Raw genomic sequence first — 17,316 nt, forward strand, 5'->3', positions numbered from 1 at the left:
CGGTGTCTTGAGCATCTGCTATGTGCTAGGTGCTTTTTGTATCAGAACTTTGTAAGGTTGGCATTAACATCCCCATTTTCCCGAGGATGAAGCAGAGGCCCAGAGAGGTCAACTCATCTGTTCAAGGTCACACAGCTGGCCAGTGGAGAGCCCAGGTTTAATCCCAAGTCTCTCTGATGCCCCCCCCACTTCGTCTCTCCAGTGGGTACTTAGGGGACCAGGCTGAGGCTCTACATATCAGCCTTACCTGTTGCTGCCCCCTCCCTCCCCTGCTTCCTTCCCTGGGTCTCTGCACAGCCCCAAATGTCCCCAACACAGTGAGGCCCCAAGCTATACCTGGCTCAGGGCAAACAGGTCAGAGGACAGCAAGGTTGTGTCCAATCAAGAGACAGTCTTGATCTCCTTCAGTCTTTGATCTACTTCAAAAGAGATGGGTGAATTCCTTTTCCTTCACAGACTTGATCCAAAAGCCCCAAGGCATAGCCCTGGAGGAAATGTACCAGTTCAGTGGGTAGGTATCCCACTACCTAGAGGGGTGGGATAGGAAGCGTGGGAGGGTGATGTAAGAGGGAGGAGATATGCGGATATATGTATATGTATAGCTGGTTCACTTGTTATAAAGCAGAAACTAACACACCATTGTAAACCAGTTATACTCCAATAAAGATGTTAAAAAAAATTAACGACGATTAGCCAGTAATTGATGTGGACAACATCTACTGTATGTCAGGGATCTTACATCTATTATTGGTGTGACAGTGGGTGAGCCCATAGCCTCTGGAGCCAGACGGCCTGGGTTCAAATCCCTATTTTGCTACTTGCCAGCTGTGTGCCTTGGGCGCATCACTTAACCTCCTAGAGGCTCAGTTTCCTCCTCTGTAAAGTGGGCAGAATAATAGTACCTACTTCACAGGGGTATTATAGAAAGAAATGAGATAATATATAAAGTTTATGGCACAGAGCCTGGCATGTAACCACTGCACTAAAAATGGCAGATGTCATCTTTATGTTATTTTAAAAAATCATCATGGGAATCTCAGGGCAGGTGGGGCAGGTGTTACTATCCTCATTTTACTGAGGAGGAAGCTGAGATTGGGAGAGGTTGGTAAATTGCCCAAAGTCACACAGCTAGTAAGTCATAGAGCTGGAGTTTGAATCTGTGTGTGTTCCTTAACACCAGCTACGGAGGCAAGAATCCTGAGAGCTGATTTCTGTCAAGGGCAGAGTTGCAATCTCTCTGTCTGTGGCTGGATCACCCAGAGGCAGATTTCTCTGGCTGGCAGGGTTTGGTTTTCTTTTCTTTTTGTTTGAGTTGATTTTTTAGCACCTTTATACTAAACGTACGGAAGAGAAACCAAGGCCCAGAAGGGCAATGGACCTGCTCAGGGACACTGGCCACACTGAGACCCAGGGCTCCTTCTGGTGTCCGCGCTGTCTCCTTCCCAAGAAAAGACTCCCTCCGGCCCTTCCCCTGAGGGAGTTTGCTGGAAGGAGATGGGTGAGCAGGGAACCGATGACGGATTCTCTTGGGGATGAGTGCTGGTCACCGCTCTGTTGATTGATGGTCGAGGGAGGTCATCCCACAGCCAGACTTGGCATGGTGCCGCGGCTGGGACATCTGTCAGCTGACGCCACATCACTCTTTAACTGGGAGGCAGGGGGAAGAGATGAGGATCAGAAAAGGTGCTGCTTCCCTCGTGGGAGAGTCTGTTTCTTCAGGCAAAGCTCTCTGGAGATCTTCTGGAGCCCTCCGGACTGAGGCCCCTGGATGCCCAGGGCCAGTCGGAAGTGGGGCTGTGCTGGTGGGTCCGGCACAGACCTGAGGGTCCCCTTGGAGGCCTCACCTGGGCTTGGCTCTGGGCTCTCTCCTCCCATGGTCCCCTCAGCGGCTCTGGAACAGGGTCTTAGTACCCTCACATTTCCAGCATGGAAACAGAGGCTCAGAGAGGGCAAGCCATTGGCCTGGAGTCACACAGCTTGTAAGTGGTAGGGTTGTTCCTGGACCCCAAGTCTCCTCTCTGACTCTCAGTCTGGGATGTTTTCTAATGATCACACCTACACATATACATACGTATATACTTTTATAGCCATATGAAATTGCATGTTTTTGACGAAAAGAATTGATAAACAGCAATTTCATAAGGTTCAGCCAAATATAAATTATAAATATATACAAATATATATATTTATGTTTGTCTATCTATCAAATAAACATAATCCATCTACCTTGCACATAAAATCCCCCTTATATGTGTGTGTGTATATACATGAATATATATATTTATATGTATTATATATGTTTTATATACACACACACACACATATATATAAAATCTTTCTGAGATATATGCAACTGGCCAACTCATCATATACCATGTATAATGAATGGTGTGTTAGTAAATCAACTCTCTGAAAAAAAGTAAGACCTGATTTGTGTATTTCTATGGTGTAAACGTTCCCACTAAAGCTGATTTCAAGTAACCAACATATTATCACTTAACAGGGTTAGGGAGAAATGTGTATAACTGGTTCCTTCTAGCTGGTAGGAACTGGCTCTAGCCTGCATTTACCCACCTACCTGAAACATATAATCTGTGAATCTGGAAAATATCCTGAGATACACGATATATAAATAAATACATATATAAGGATACATAATCTATTCCGCCTCTCTGATAGAGCTCTGATAATTATAATATCTATCATAATATGTCACTCCCTATTTGAAATTCACCCACTTGTCCATCCAGCTCTCTGTTCCGTTTCTTTGTTGACTCAAATCCAGGCTGTTTTGTCCAGTGACTTTCACTGCTGTGTTGCACCCTTTCCTCTCTGTGTGGGGTGGGAGTGGAGGCGTTGGGCTGGTGGTATGGCTGGGTGCCGTGCCTGCCTTCTCTCCTCTGGGACATTTGCACGGTTCCTCTCCGGGCGGGGGTGCCGTGTTGACTTTACAACCTAGGTTCAGAGTCCCTGGTTCTGGGTGAGGTCTTCCTGATCAGATACCACGTGGTGCTGGCCAGCAGAAGTGGATTTTAGCCTCTCTCATCTGTCCTGGGTGTGCTATCGGAGCCAACAAACAGTCAGTGCAGGTGGGCTAGCGACTGCCGTCTTCTTTCCTGCTTCCTACAATTTCTCAGGTCGCCTGGTCACTGATCACCAGGTCTCAGGGTCTTAGGGGCCAGCCTCCTGCCTTGGGAGACAGCCCTGGGGTTGAATCATCTCTGTTCTCTGGGCTGGGCCTCAGCTGGCTCATCTGTATAATGGCATGTCGCTCTCAGGCAATTAGAAGAAGCTAACAATTTTTGTCAAAGTCATGACAAAATTTTTCCCTGAAAAATGCGTGCACATTTTGCCTTGTACTCCTGTCACCAACTCATGCTTGTTTGGGTACAAAAATAATGTGTTGGGGAACTTATCAGTTAAATTGCTTAGCGTCTTTCTCCCAAATCGTCAAGCAAAATGGGAGGTCCGGGAAGAAGTGTCATGTTTTAAATCCCCTGTGGCTCCATCAGAGGAGGCAGTGGTTAATAGTTCCATGTGGATTCAGGAAGCAGGTGGCCTGGACTTGAATCCTGGCCTGCCACTTAACCACTGGATCTCCTGGGACAAGGTATGTCTCAGCTCTGAGACTCAGTTTCCTCATCGGTAAAATGAGAGACTAACCTCTCTTATGGGGCTGTTGCGGGGATGAAATGAGTTGAAAGTTTCTTTCTTTTTTTTTTTTTTTCATATCAGACAAAATAGACTTTATTTTTTTTTAACATCTTTATTGGAGTATAATTGCTTTACAATGGTGTGTTAGTTTCTGCTTTATAACAAAGTGAATCAGTTATACATATACATATGTTCCCATATCTCTTCCTGCTTGTGTCTCCCTCCCTCCCACCCTCCCTATCCCACCCCTCCAGGCGGTCACAAAGCACCAAGCTGATCCCCCTGTGCTATGCGACTGCTTCCCACTGGCTATCTACCTTACGTTTGGTAGTGTATATATGTCCATGCCTCTCTCTCGCTTTGTCACACCTTACCCTTCCCCCTCCCCATATCCTCAAGTCCATTCTCTAGTAGGTCTGTGTCTTTATTCCTGTCTTACCCCAAGGTTCTTCATGACATTCTTTTTTCTTAAATTCCATATATATGTGTTAGCATACGGTATTTGTCTCTCTCTTTCTGACTTACTTCACTCTGTATGACAGACTCTAGGTCCATCCACCTCACTACAAATAACTCAATTTCGTTTCTTTTTATGGCTGAGTAATATTGCATTGTATATATGTGCCACATCTTCTTTATCCATTTATCCAATGATGGACACTTAGGTTGTTTCCATCTCCGGGCTATTGTACAGTGCCTGGTCCAGAGTCAGCTTTCAGCGGCTGTTAGGCAGCATCATCCCAGCACCCAGTTGTGTACCCGCACCTTGATTTGAAAATCTGAAAAGCAGTTTCTAAACCATTCCTTCACGCTATGATTCTAGGATACATTCAGGTTGCGTGATGCTCATGCCTGCTCAAGACAAAGTCCCCCAGTCACCCAATCCACTCTTATAGCCCTTTGATGTCTAAGAAATTCTTCCTGAGTTTTTCATAGCACAGGGGCGTGCCTCCAGCTACTCTGGCATGCTTTCTCTTCCTTGAAAATGCCAAGCGAGAGCTAGTTCCTGGGATTTTGCCCCCGCTGTGCCCTCTGCTTGGAACGCCTCTCTGGATTGGTCTGGTGGTTGGCCGTTCCGTGGCTGGGCTCAGCACAAATATTCTCCCTCCAAAGGGGCTTTACCTGATCGCCTTGCCCCATGCCCCTCAGTCACTCTCTCTGTCATTCTATTTTATTTTCTTCACTGCATTTATCACCCACTGGAATTATTTGATGCATGGAATTATTGGCATCTTGCCAGTTTCCCCATAAGCTCCATGAGGGCAGGAGTCTGTTGTCTTGTTTGCTGCAGGATCCCCCGTACCCAGAGCGTACCTGGCACGTACATGGCATGAATAAGTGCGAGGATGCATGAGGTGTGACTCAACAACGTAAAAAATGCATGGAGTAAAGAAGGGAAGAAAAGGTCACCTAAACCGACTTCTTTGTTATCTATAGTTTGGACTCTGGGAGGAGCGTGTCTTAATTTCATAATTAGAAGAAAGGCCAGACCTTATGAAGACACAGCTTGGCTGCAAGTCTGTCCAAGATCACTCTGGGTTTGGCTGAGGCTCATTTTATTTCTGCTCCTTGGAATTTAAAAACAAACCACGATCGTCCCCTAAGGAGAAACTTCTGGAAAAGTCAGCAACCAGCCGCTCCCTTCCACTTGTGCTTTGTTTGCTTCTTGGCCTTGATTTCATTCAAGGTATTTTATTTGGACTGTTCATTTTGGGAAGCTCTCCCTGCTCTGGAAGTCTCCTGGGATATATTCATGAAGGAGGGCAGGTGATGGTGGTGGTGAGCCTCCACCATCAGACTGGAGCTCCCCAGGACACGGGTTGTGTCTCCGCCATCAGACTGCCACATGCCTCTTGCTCCGGAAGCAGCCCCTTCCTTCTTTCTCTCCCCCTTCTCATCTTCCTTTTTCTTCTCCTCCTTTCCCCCATCCTGCTTTTGGGAGCCCTTCCCCTCTGTCCTGGGTGAAGGTCAGCCCTGGCACGTGGGGATCCAGCTGTCCCCTTGTCAGAAGCCTCCACAGCTTGTATGCACGGGAATGTGGGAGCAGTGACCCCTGGCTGTCCTTACCCACACGTCCCCCTCCTTCCACCTCACCCAGCCTTCCGGGCACAGGTGGAGCGACACTCGCCCTTGACGATCGCAGCCCCAGACACGTCCCTGGGGGCGCCAGGCCCTCGCCCTGCATTCTGCCTGCCAGGGCATATGATGGTGCTGAGCCCGCCCAGCCAGCCCCCCAGTCACCAGCAGCGTCTCTGCAGGAGGTAGAAAGACTTCTGTGTTCTCACTACGACACATGGTTGTTTGTCCTTCAAAGAAGCCCCCTCCGAGGGCCGAGGGCTCCTTCAACAGAAGCTGGCAGAACATTTCTGGAAAGTGCCATCAGAGCCAGGTAACATTCACGCCTTACTAATCAGGACGATCACGGTGATGTGAGCACCCACGGCCAACGCCTGTTGAGTGATTTCTGGGTGCCAGGCACGGTGCTAGGTGCTTCTGTGTCTGCTCTCTGTCCTGCTGGCAGTCAGGTCACACCACTCGGCTGCCCGGACTGGTTTCCCATCAAACTCTGAGTAAAATGTTCATCACCTTGGTCCAACGTTTTCTCCCTACCCTCCTTCCCTTAATTGGCTGACCTGGCTCTCACAAGGCACGTTCCCACCTCAGGGCCTTTGCACATGCTCTCCCTGCTGCTGAGACTGCACTTCACCAAGATACTGCGTGGTTCATTCCCCACCTCCACCAGGACTTTATTCAACTGTCATTTTCCCAGGGAAGACTTTTCTGACCGAACTATTTAAAATGGCTACTTTGCTCCACCTCTCCTATTTTATTTTCATCATTGCCATATGACATTCTATATATTGCACTTATTTTATGTCTTGTTTGTCTCCCTCTGCAAGAATGTTAGTTCCAGCTGAGAGGCTTTGTTCTCAGCTGTGAACACAGGGCTAGATTCGAGCCTAGTGTATAGTAGGAGCTCAGTAAATGAATGAACGTGCTTACATGGTAGGTACAAATAATTATGTTTTACAGATGAGGAGACTAAATGACCAGCCCATAATTGCATATCCAAAGTCTATTTAGCACTTACTATGTGCTAGGTCTGGGACACAGAGATGGGTCCCTTCCTTCGAGAAGTTTCCTGATGGTGTGGGAGACAGATCAGCAGACATGTATAACCCAGTGGGTTGTGTGCAGTGCTGGAGACAAACATAGTGCCCTGTGGGAACATACAACCCAACCTGGATCATCAGGGAAGGCTTCCTGGAGGAGGTGACACCTGAGCTGTGCCTTAGGGGTGAGTAGGAGTTTGTCAGGTCGTGTGGGGGGATAGCAGCTGAGGAGGGAGGTGTTGTCCAAGCTACATAAAGTAACAAGACAGGTAATGCCATTCCTATAGGAGAATGTGGCACTTTTGTTTGCCTGGAAATTTTTTAGTCTGGCTGGGGTGGGGAGGAGAGTGCCTGGGATGTGGGGAGCTGGGGAGAGTGAGATAAATGAGGCTGAAAGATCAGTAGTGAGAGGGTGGGGAGAAGGTAGATCCCCCTCTTGAGGGCCATAGTAAGGAATTTGGGTGTCATCCCCTGGCAGTGTGGGAAGTTTGTGATAAGGGATGGGCCTGTCAGGTTTGGGGTGTAGACTGAGCTCCCCAGTGACTGTGGAGAGGTCAAACCAGACTGGGGACGGGGGTAGGCAGGTGGACCAAGAGGGTGGGTAACTTGGGCGAGTGAGGCCAAGGCCTGAACGAAGGTGGGACAGGGGCGCAGGAGATAGGGGCAAACTTCAGAACCAGGAAGGAGGAACATGGTGGAAACCTGGGTGCCCAGGAGGGCCAGGGGCTCACTGCTTACAGCTGCAGCTCATTTTTTCTTGAATTGAAGCATAGTTGATTCACAATGTTTTGTTAGTTTCAGTTGTACAACACAGGGATTCAGTTCTGTATATGTATGTATAAATATATACAATTTTTTCAGGTTATTTTCCATTATAGGTTATTACAAGATATTGAGTATTGTTCCCTGTGTTATACAGTAAAACTTGTTGCTTATCTATTTTGTATATAGCAGTGTGTATCTGTTAATCCCATACTCCTAATTTATCCCTCCCCCTCTCTCTTTCCCCTTTGGTAACTATAAGTTTGTTTTTTATGTCTGTGATTCTGTCATGAGATGAATGGGTGAAGAAGATGTGGTACGTATACACAATGGAATACCACTCAGCCATAAAAAAATGAAATAATGCCATTTGCAGCAACATGGATGGAGCTAGAGATTATCATACTAGGTAAGTCAGACACAGAAAGACAAATATTATATGGTATCACTTATATGTGGAATCTAAAAAATAATACAGATAAATCTATTTACAAAACAGAAACAGAGTCACAGCTGCAGCTCATTTTTGACTCAAGGCAGCTTTTTCCAGCTTGCCAGCCCTTGTGGCCCATAAGATTCTAGCTTCAGTGACTGCTGGATGACTCCGAAAATCAGCCTCACTCCCCTTAGAGGATGAAGATATGGTTGTCCAAAGGCATGAGGTGCTGTCTCTTGTGCCTCTCCCAAAATACAGGCCAGGATGCCCCAGGCACTGCCAACATCACTACGACACATGATGTGACATGAGGGTAGAGACCCCGATGCTGGTCTGAGACCAGGTTTCTCTATCTCGGTCTCTGAACCTCTGCTTCCTGGGTGTAAACTGGACACCATATTCATAGGGGTAGCATGGGGATCAAATGAGGTGACACGTAAAGCTCTTGGCACAGTGCCTGGCACATAGTAAGTGATCAATAAATGATGGCTTTAGTCTCTCCTGTTAGCTACTATGATGACCATGATTAGTACCCTTTGGGGAAGGATATTTAATTTTTTTAAAATTTCAATTACGGAGACTTTTGAATTTCCATGGAAAGGGGTTCTAAGGAACTCTCGTATACCTCACCCCGACCCCTCCAGCCGCCAACCCCTGACTAGCCCTGCCCCACCCTCACCCCCATCCGTTGCCCCTGCACCTCATCGCTTATTCATTTAAAGCAAATCTCAATCATCGCATCATTCTCCCATAAATATTTCACCACTTTCACTATTAATAATATACAAGGTGACTGCTCTGAAAGTAACTACTCCATCCAGGAAGCAGTCATGGATGATCGGCTTCCTCTGGTCCAGGCTTGTGTAGGGCTCCTTCAATACCAGGGAAAACACACTCCCTGACCCCCAGGAGCTCTCACTGGGAGGCTGTGTGCAGGGACTGGGAACAGAGGCAAACGATTCCGAATACACCGTAAGTGCTATGATTTCCATACATATAAAGAGAAGCTTATATTCTGGAATTAGGATGGAGGGAGGTGGTAAATTTCAGAGAAGCTTTATATGTTTGCTAAAAAAAGACCCCAACAAAACAACCAGCCACATGTAGTGTATGGAAAGCTGTGGGGAAGGCATGGGGGGGGTGAGATCAGAGAGGCATGGACTGAATTCCAGTTGTAACCCAGCACCTACTGGTGGTGCGACTTAGAGTAAGTCCCTTCCCTTCTGTGCCTCAGTTTCCTCCTCTGTCGAATACTCGCCCCTGGGAAGGGTTGATGAACCCACCGCATCGCGTGATGCTGGAGAATCAGTTGGTATTCACAGCCAGGCTGCCGCCCGCGACTTTAGGCAGAACTGCTGACCCGGCAAATTAAGTTGTAACGGAATGGCAAAGGAAAATGTGTCTTATGAGGCCAATTACACAATAGATGGCTTGGGACATGGTTTGCTTAATGAAATCTATAACCAATTGTGGATCTATCGCTGCTTATGCTGCCACTCTAATTGGAGCCGGTCATCAATGTCAGATGGTAGCGGTGTCACTAGGATACCCTCTGCCCTGGGCAGTCTTGGTGGAACACCCAGGGCCTGCTGCACGGACCTGAGTCGGAGTCTTGACCCCCTCACATCCTAGTTGTGTCTCTGAGAGCAAGTCACTGGTCCTCCCTGAGCCTCGGTTTCCCCAGATAATTCTTGCCCAGCTTCTTCACATGGCCGTGTAGGTTGCCCCAAGGCAGTCCTCAGAGAGATCCGAGGGTTGTCCTAACTCGTTTATTCACCCAGTAAAGATTCACTGGGTGCCCACTATATGCTAAGTGCTGGGTACCACACTGAGGAAAAAGACAGACGGAGCCCTTGACCTTATGGAGCCCTCAGTCCACGGAGGAAGGCAGTCATTGCTTGAATTAATTCATGGGGAAGGAAAGCCTTGGAGAAGTTGAAAGACAGGGCCATTTGACTGAGTCTGGAGGGGAGAGCCCCCCTCCCCCAAGGATAAGTGGCAGTGAGCCAGTGAAACTGGAGCTGGGGGCAGGAAGCGGGGGGTGGGGGGTGGGGGTGGGCGGTTAGCTTGTGCAAAGGCCCTGAGGCAACAGAAAATGTGGCTGAAGTGTTTCCTGTATAGACAACAAATGGGAGAGTGACTTAGGACAAGCCCAGGGATGTGGATGCTGGCCCATCAGCAGGGCCTCAGAAACCACTTTATGGGGTCAGGGAGCCACTGAAGTGGGAAGAGGCTGATTAGACCTTTGTTTCCATGACAGCCCTCTGATTGCTCTGTGGAGAAGGGGCTGGGGGCAGGGGGAGAGAGGGGGCAGGGAGAGGAGCTGGGGGGGTCTTTGCAGTGTCTGAGTGACCGAGGATGGTGGCTTGGCCGGGGGTGGGGACAGTAGCAATGGAGCAGCTGACTCCAGCACACTTTTGGAGGCAGAGATGGTGGGGCCAGCTGAAGGGTTGAGCAGGGCATGCCAAGGGTATGGGGACATCAAGCATGACCCCCAGGTTTCTGGACAGAGTTCTGGGTGGTGGGAGAAGCTGTCCTTGAGATGAGAAGCCTGAGGGGTCAGGGACAAGCCAGCTGGTGGCGCCTTGGAGACATCCAGGAGGAAATGGGAAGTAGGTTGAAGACTTGAGCACGTGGCTCAGAAGGGACGAGGCAGACATGAAATTGTGGCATCACCAGTCAGCAGGTGGCATTGAAAGCCACATGGGTGGATGAAATCATCTAAAGGGAAAGTGTAGTGGGGGCAGGGAAGACATTCCAGACCCAGTCCTGAGGGCCTCTCCTTAGGAGCTGGGGGGAGAAGGGGCAACGAGGGAGGCAGGGGCAACCAGAAGACTTTAATGTCACAGAAACCCAGGAAAGAACTTCTCCAGGAGAGGGAGAGTCAACTGGGCTGGAGATCCATGGGCACAGAAGGGTGCCGGTTGGATTTGGCAACATGGAGGCCATTTAGGCTTTGCCAAGAGCTGCTTTTTGGAAAGATGGGGATGGAAGACAGAAGAGGAGAGGTGAGGAGAGGCAAAGAGAAGAGATACAGGGTTCCAGGAAGGTAGTTTTTGAATGAGAGAGAGTAGAGCATTTCTGAATGCTAATGCAAAGAGTCCAGGAAAGAGAGACTGGAGATGCAGGAGACAGATGGGATATGGCAGAGTGGGATTCCTGGGGGAACCGAGGGTCCAGGCAGACAGACTGGCCTGCAGTGTGGGTGTGGGTGTGCGTGGCGGGAGTGCTTCCTCTTCTGAATAGGAAGGATTAGAGGAGGGGGCAAATGCCAGGAGGCAGGAGGAAGAAATGATGGTGAGAAGATGAGAGAGTTTGAATCTGATGGCTTCTATATTCTTTGAGACGTAAGAGGCAAGGTCACCAGCTGAGAGCCAGTGGGGAGGGAGAGTTGAAAGGAGGAGGAGAGAAAATACAAAAAGGTCTTTGGGGAGAAGGTACTCTGTAGATGAAATAAGGTGCACAATTTTGGGGCAGTAGATGTCCTGAGGCTTAACATCCTCAGAGGCCACCCTGGTTTCTCCCTGGAGCAGCGGTGCCTTGGCTTTCAGATTTTTCCTTAAGCAGCAAACCATTTCTTCAAATAAAACCTGACATGGAGCCTCAACATATGTACAGAAAAAAGTAGAGCTGTTCTGACGGTGAAAGTTGCCTGTTGGGCATCACTGTCCTTCTCCGGGGTGACCCTGTAGCATCTCTGTGAAGTCTGGGTCTCCTCTGGACCCAGTGTGGAGCCCACTGGTGTAGGAGCCAGATTCTAGTCCCTTCTTTGGCATGTGCTAGGGCAAAGCTCTGGGCCTTCACTTCCTTGTCTGTAAAATGGGGATAATCTTACCAAAGTGGAGATAGAAGACAGGACCAGGTGACCTATATGTGTGTATGTGTGTGTGTGTATGTATGTATGAGTGTGTGTGTGTAAGAGTGTGTGTGTGTTAAACCGCCTCCTGAAACTTCTATGATTTTATGAACTTCCAGAGCATTGCTTTTTGGTTCTCTATTTGGCGGTCACTCATCATCTATCTTAGGTTATTTCAGAATTGAGATTTAATCTTAGTCTGACTCTAAAGCCTGTACCACCTAGATGATACCAAGCATTTTACTTTCCATCCAGGTGCAGGGGCCCATGGAGCTGGATTCTGGTGCTGTCTGTTGGGACAGATGGATGGGAAAGGGCACAAGGGGTGGATTTGCACAGGTGGCTCCTTGCAGTAATGGAGGCGGGTCGGGTAGACCAGTTGCCTGGCAATGTCTGGGTACCAACCTCCTTCCATGGAGTGTTGTGTGAGAACAGGGTTATTATGAGAGCATATCAGCTGAATTTGTCACAGTATGGATTTGACAACCTGTCTCCACCCAGGCTTGCCCTGAGATGGGTACCCCTTGGAGACATGGAACATGGGCTTTGGAGCCCGACAGACTTTGGTTCAAGTCCAAGCTTGGCCTTTTACCAGCTGAGTAACCTTCTATGGATGTTAGTTCCCCATCTGTAAACTGGTGGTAAAAAGGTTGTTAAGTGCCCAGCTGGTGCCTGGCCCATGGCAGGGGCCCTGTAAAGGCTAGTCCTCTGGCCTTTGCCCTCTCTTCCAACCCCAAACCCAAGGGCATCTTTTTATTTGCTAAGGGCATCTATTTATTTGCTAAGAAGGTTCTTCTGCTTTGTGGTGTCTTTGTTGTTAGCAGGTGTGGATTTTGGATGGGGTGACAGGGTACCCAGGTGAGCACCAGCGTGGACCTCAGACACACAGAGCTGCCTTTGAACCCCGGTTCTCCCACCTACTCACTTGGTGACCTTGGACAAGTCACCTCACTCCTTTGGGCCTCAATTTCCTCATCTTAAAATGGCAAGAACCACACCACGACCTCAGCTGGTTCTTGTGAGGATTAGATGCATGTTTGGGAAACAAAAGGTGCCTTCACACTCCTGAAGCCAGCAGTAGTCACTCCGGTGGTGAAATCGTGTCTGGGGGAGACTAAGTCTCGCACTGAAGCCTTCCCCTCTATGGAGCTTTGCAGGCCAAGAACCAAGCTCAAGAATTTCATGTCCAAGAAGAAACCACAGATTCAGGGGTTTCCTCCTGGGCTCTGGGCTGCTAGGGGTAAAGACAGAGTTGTTTAGCAGAGCACTAGATTGAGTTTTTGGATACATAAAGGCAGGCCTGAGGGAATTCTAGGAGGGGCCAGGAAGAGACTTGAGCAGGAGGCTCCTGGGGGTTGGAGACCAGTGAACAGGAGAGGGGATGAGTTGGGGGAGAGGCTAAGGTGGAGGGAGTGGAGGGGCGGAGGGAGTGATGATGGGAGGGGTGCTGAGAGCTGTCAGAGAGCTTCCATCCCTGGGAGGAATTCACAACAGAGGTGTTCCATTTTCCATTTTAGGGCAATGTAATTTTCCTCCATTACCACTCCCCCAGACCTTCAGCAAATGTCGGGTACACACGTGTGTCCTGTCCCCGTGGAACCTGGGAGTAACCAAGGCAAAGGACTCGTCGTGTCCCACATTCAGGCTGACATGAGGCAGGGAAGAGGGAAGGACCCATGGGAGGAAATTTGAGTGAAATCAAGACTTTCCCAGCACGGGGACTCAGAGCGGAGTCACTTGTCTGTGCCTGGAGCCACTTTATTTAAATAAGAAAGGGCAGGTTTCCGTGCTTTGTGACCACCTAGAGGGGTGGGATAGGGAGGGTGCGAGGGAGACTCAAGAGGGAGGGGTTAGGGGGATATATGTATACTATAGCTGATTCACTTTGTTATACAGCAGAAACAAACACAACATTGTAAAGCAATTATACTCCAATAAAGATGTTAAAAAAAAAAAAAAAAGAAAGGCAGTCAAATCCATAAGCTGGAAGACTCGGCCACATCATTCACTCATCCCCGGACATCTATTGAGCACCTAGCACATGGCCTGCACTCTGCCAGGGATACAGGTGAGCAAAACGGAGGAGGCAGGTGTCCAGGCTGGTGCGCCAGGTTACACATGTGAGGCTTACACAGTGCTTGGCACGTTGAAAGTCCTGCAAGTTTGTCTTTTTAAAAGGGTGGGGTCCGTTTTGTGAGGAGTGGTGGCCGTGGGGTGTTCATTCCACTGGACAAATGTGATGACAGAACAGGTCCTTGGGGGTCAGGGGCTCCCTGCTAATTGCATCCATGTTTCTCTAGCCGTGGGTATTGGCTATGATGCAATTAACACTGAGAGCTGGTTCAGAGCTTTCATTTCTCCAGCTGGCTCCCCTCGTCCCACTTACGAAGACAGTGTGACTCTGGACTTTACACTTTTCTTTTCCAATAAAAACACCTGGAAAGTGTATGGCACTTTTCTTCTCACCACGTACACGACTTGACAGTTTTTAAGATCATATCCATTCTCATCATCTATTCCCCTGAGAGCTGGGGATGGAGCTGACTGCAGCATTCAGGAAAAATACAGCTGGACACAGGGAAGACAGCAGTGTGCTTGGGCTTACCAGGCGAGACTGTTCCTTGAATTTCTCCTCTGGGTAGCTCAGCCTCTTTGCTGGTCTCCCAAAGGGAGAAGCTCTGGGTTCAAACCCCAGATCCACTTCTTAGCAGTTCAGTCTTGGCCAATACACATCACCTCTCTGAGCCATGACACCCTTGAATGTCAGCTGGGCCCAACATGTGCTTTACGTGGAGGGTGCGAGGATGAGCTGGGTGGTGTTGGGGGACACGCAGCATGCTGCCCAGCACTGAGTCCGTCCTGTTAGGAGTGATCCAGGCTGCTCATCCCCAAATATCAGTGCAGTCCCCGAACATTCCCAGCTTGTTCTCCTTCTGGGCACATACAGGACCGCACGTCTGGTCCCCTTGGGGTTGGGTGGAGCCGTGGATTGCTTCTGGCCAATGAGTTGGGAAGTGACCCAGTGTCATGATTGCCCCTATGAGACCCTCCAGGGGCTTTTTCTGCCTTTGCCATCAAGACTGGCTGCTCAGGCAGCTTGGGTCCTGGAGAAGGAGGAAGGAGATGCAGAGCAGACCCCCAGAGCACCTGCCATGGGCAGGTTAAAGCAGTAAGAAATAAGTGTTGTGGCTTGCATCCACTGATATTTTGGAATTGTTTGTTACTGCAGCAAACATCACTTTTGCTGACTGATGCAGAGAATTCCATCCTGTCTCTGGACCTCAGTTTCCTTATCTGGAAGATGACAGGTTGGACTAGACGGTCAATCTACTTCAGTTTCCCTTCATCCCAAAGAAGAATCAAGGGGGATGTCCACATCCACCCAGGGGCCCCTGCCTCATTCCCCTCCCTGCTCCCTCCAAGCTAATAGGTTCCATCCTTCCTCCAGTTGGGCAGAGCTCAGGGGATGGGGTGAGCTGGTGATAGGGGGTTGTTCCACAGGCGTTTCAAACTCAGCAGGCCCAGAATAGAATTCCTCCTCCCATTGGCTGCTGCTTCTGGGTTCCCTAGCTCAGCGGGGGTCCCAGGACCCATCCAGTCGCCCAGAAGAGAACCCTGGAGGCCATCCTGGGCTCCTCCATCTTCCTCACCCCCAGTCCTTTCCCTTCTACCCCTTGATATCTCTCAGATCCATCCCCTCCTCTTATCCCTTCTCCCATCTTACATCCTGCAACAGCTGCCTCCTAACTGTTCTCTCTGCCAATCACGCCAAGCCCCTCCCTCCCATCTGCTGCCACCACTGCTGCCGAGGAATCTTCCTGCAAGGCAGCTGGGACACATCACGCTCTTCTGTGCTGGAGACACACCAAGCTACGTGTAGTTCCCCTAAGCCCTCTCCATCAGGGCCTTTGCCCGTGCGATTCCCTTTTCCTGGAATCTTCTTTATCCCACAGCTGCCTGAAAAAGTCTTATTCCTCCTTCAAAACTCAGTTCAGATGCAACTTCCTGCAGAAAGCCTTCTCTGATGCCCCCGGGCTCTCCGAGTGCTGTGTTCATGTCTCTGTTATGATGCTTAAAACTAAGAACCCAAATGACCGGTTACTTCTGGCCTGTGAGCTACTGGGTGGGGAAACCATGTCATTCCATTTCCTCTAGGGATTTCTAGCACAGGGCCTGGCACACAGTCGGTGCTCAGCATATGTTTCTCTCCATCACCCACCCGCTCACTCACCACCCACTTTTGCACCCGGCGGTATTCTAGGCTTGCAGCAGTAAGTATGATGCTTGCTTTCTACAAGAGGGTGGATTACACAGTAAGCAAGGAATAGAGCAAATACAGATGATTTTAGATAGAAGCAAGGGCTAAGAAGGCCATTAAACCTGGGGGTGCAGGAGGGGAGCTGCTCTAAATAGACTGTCAGGAAAGATCTCTTTAAAGAGGTAGCATTTGAGTTGGGACCTGAATGATGAAAAAGGTCCTCCGTGTGGGCACCTGAAGGGAAAGGTATTCCAGCCAACGGGGACAGCATGGGCAAAGGCCCCGAGGAGAGCAAACCTCAGTGCTTATTGAACTGATGGATGGATGGATGGATGGATGGACGGATGGATGGGCGGATGGATGATACCCATTCTCTCTTCTTCTCCCTCTTGGGGTCTGAATGCTGAATTGCTTAAGTGGCCACAGCCAATAGTCCCCACTTTCCAAGATGATAGCCTTTTTTTTCACAGAAGGTGCTGGAACCTGCCCCTGGGTCTTTATAGTCAGAAGAAGTCAGGAGCTGACACTGGCTCCTGGAAGCCCCTCATGGACAGTGCAGGGATATGTTGGTGACATAGGCTGCTGGTCCCCCAAGAAGACACACTTTGTCTGGCTGGCCTGCATCTTCTTGAGCCACGGCTCTGTGGATGCTGCAGGCACCTGCTTCAGAACAAACATCCCTGTTTTTAATCCTTTCTAATCCCTTTTTTTTTTTTTTTTTTTTTTTTTTTTTTGCTGTACGCGGGCCTCTCACTGTCGTGGCCTCTCCCGTTGCGGAGCACAGGCTGCGGACGCGCAGGCTCAGCGGCCACGGCTCACAGGCCCAGCCGCTCAGCGGCATGTGGGATCTTCCCGGACCGGGGCACGAACCCGTGTCCCCTGCATCGGCAGGTGGACTCTCAACCACTGCACCACCAGGGAAGCCCTTTAATCCCTTTTAATGAGAATTTCTCATACAGGACCACCCCAGCTGGAGGGGATACACTTGACCAGACCAAATGCTGGTGAGGCCCTGGCTTCTTCCCTTCTCCCCACTCCCCCATCACTGTCTTCCATTTTTGCAGCTCTCTGGAAGAGTTGGCACCATTAACTTGATATTTCAGTCTTCCCCGCTGATCCCCACCAGGTACATACACATATATGTTTTTCATCTCAGTGAAATGGCTCTAACGAGGACGTGCTAATTAGTGAGTCAGAGGGCAGATGTGGAGCTCGCAGCAATCAGCCTGCAGCGGGG

This window comes from Delphinapterus leucas, chromosome 1 (assembly GCF_059928025.1).
Source record: "Delphinapterus leucas isolate spDelLeu-1000000601 "Yukka" chromosome 1, BTC_Dleu_Yukka2, whole genome shotgun sequence".
NCBI classification, from domain to species: Eukaryota; Metazoa; Chordata; class Mammalia; order Artiodactyla; family Monodontidae; genus Delphinapterus; species Delphinapterus leucas.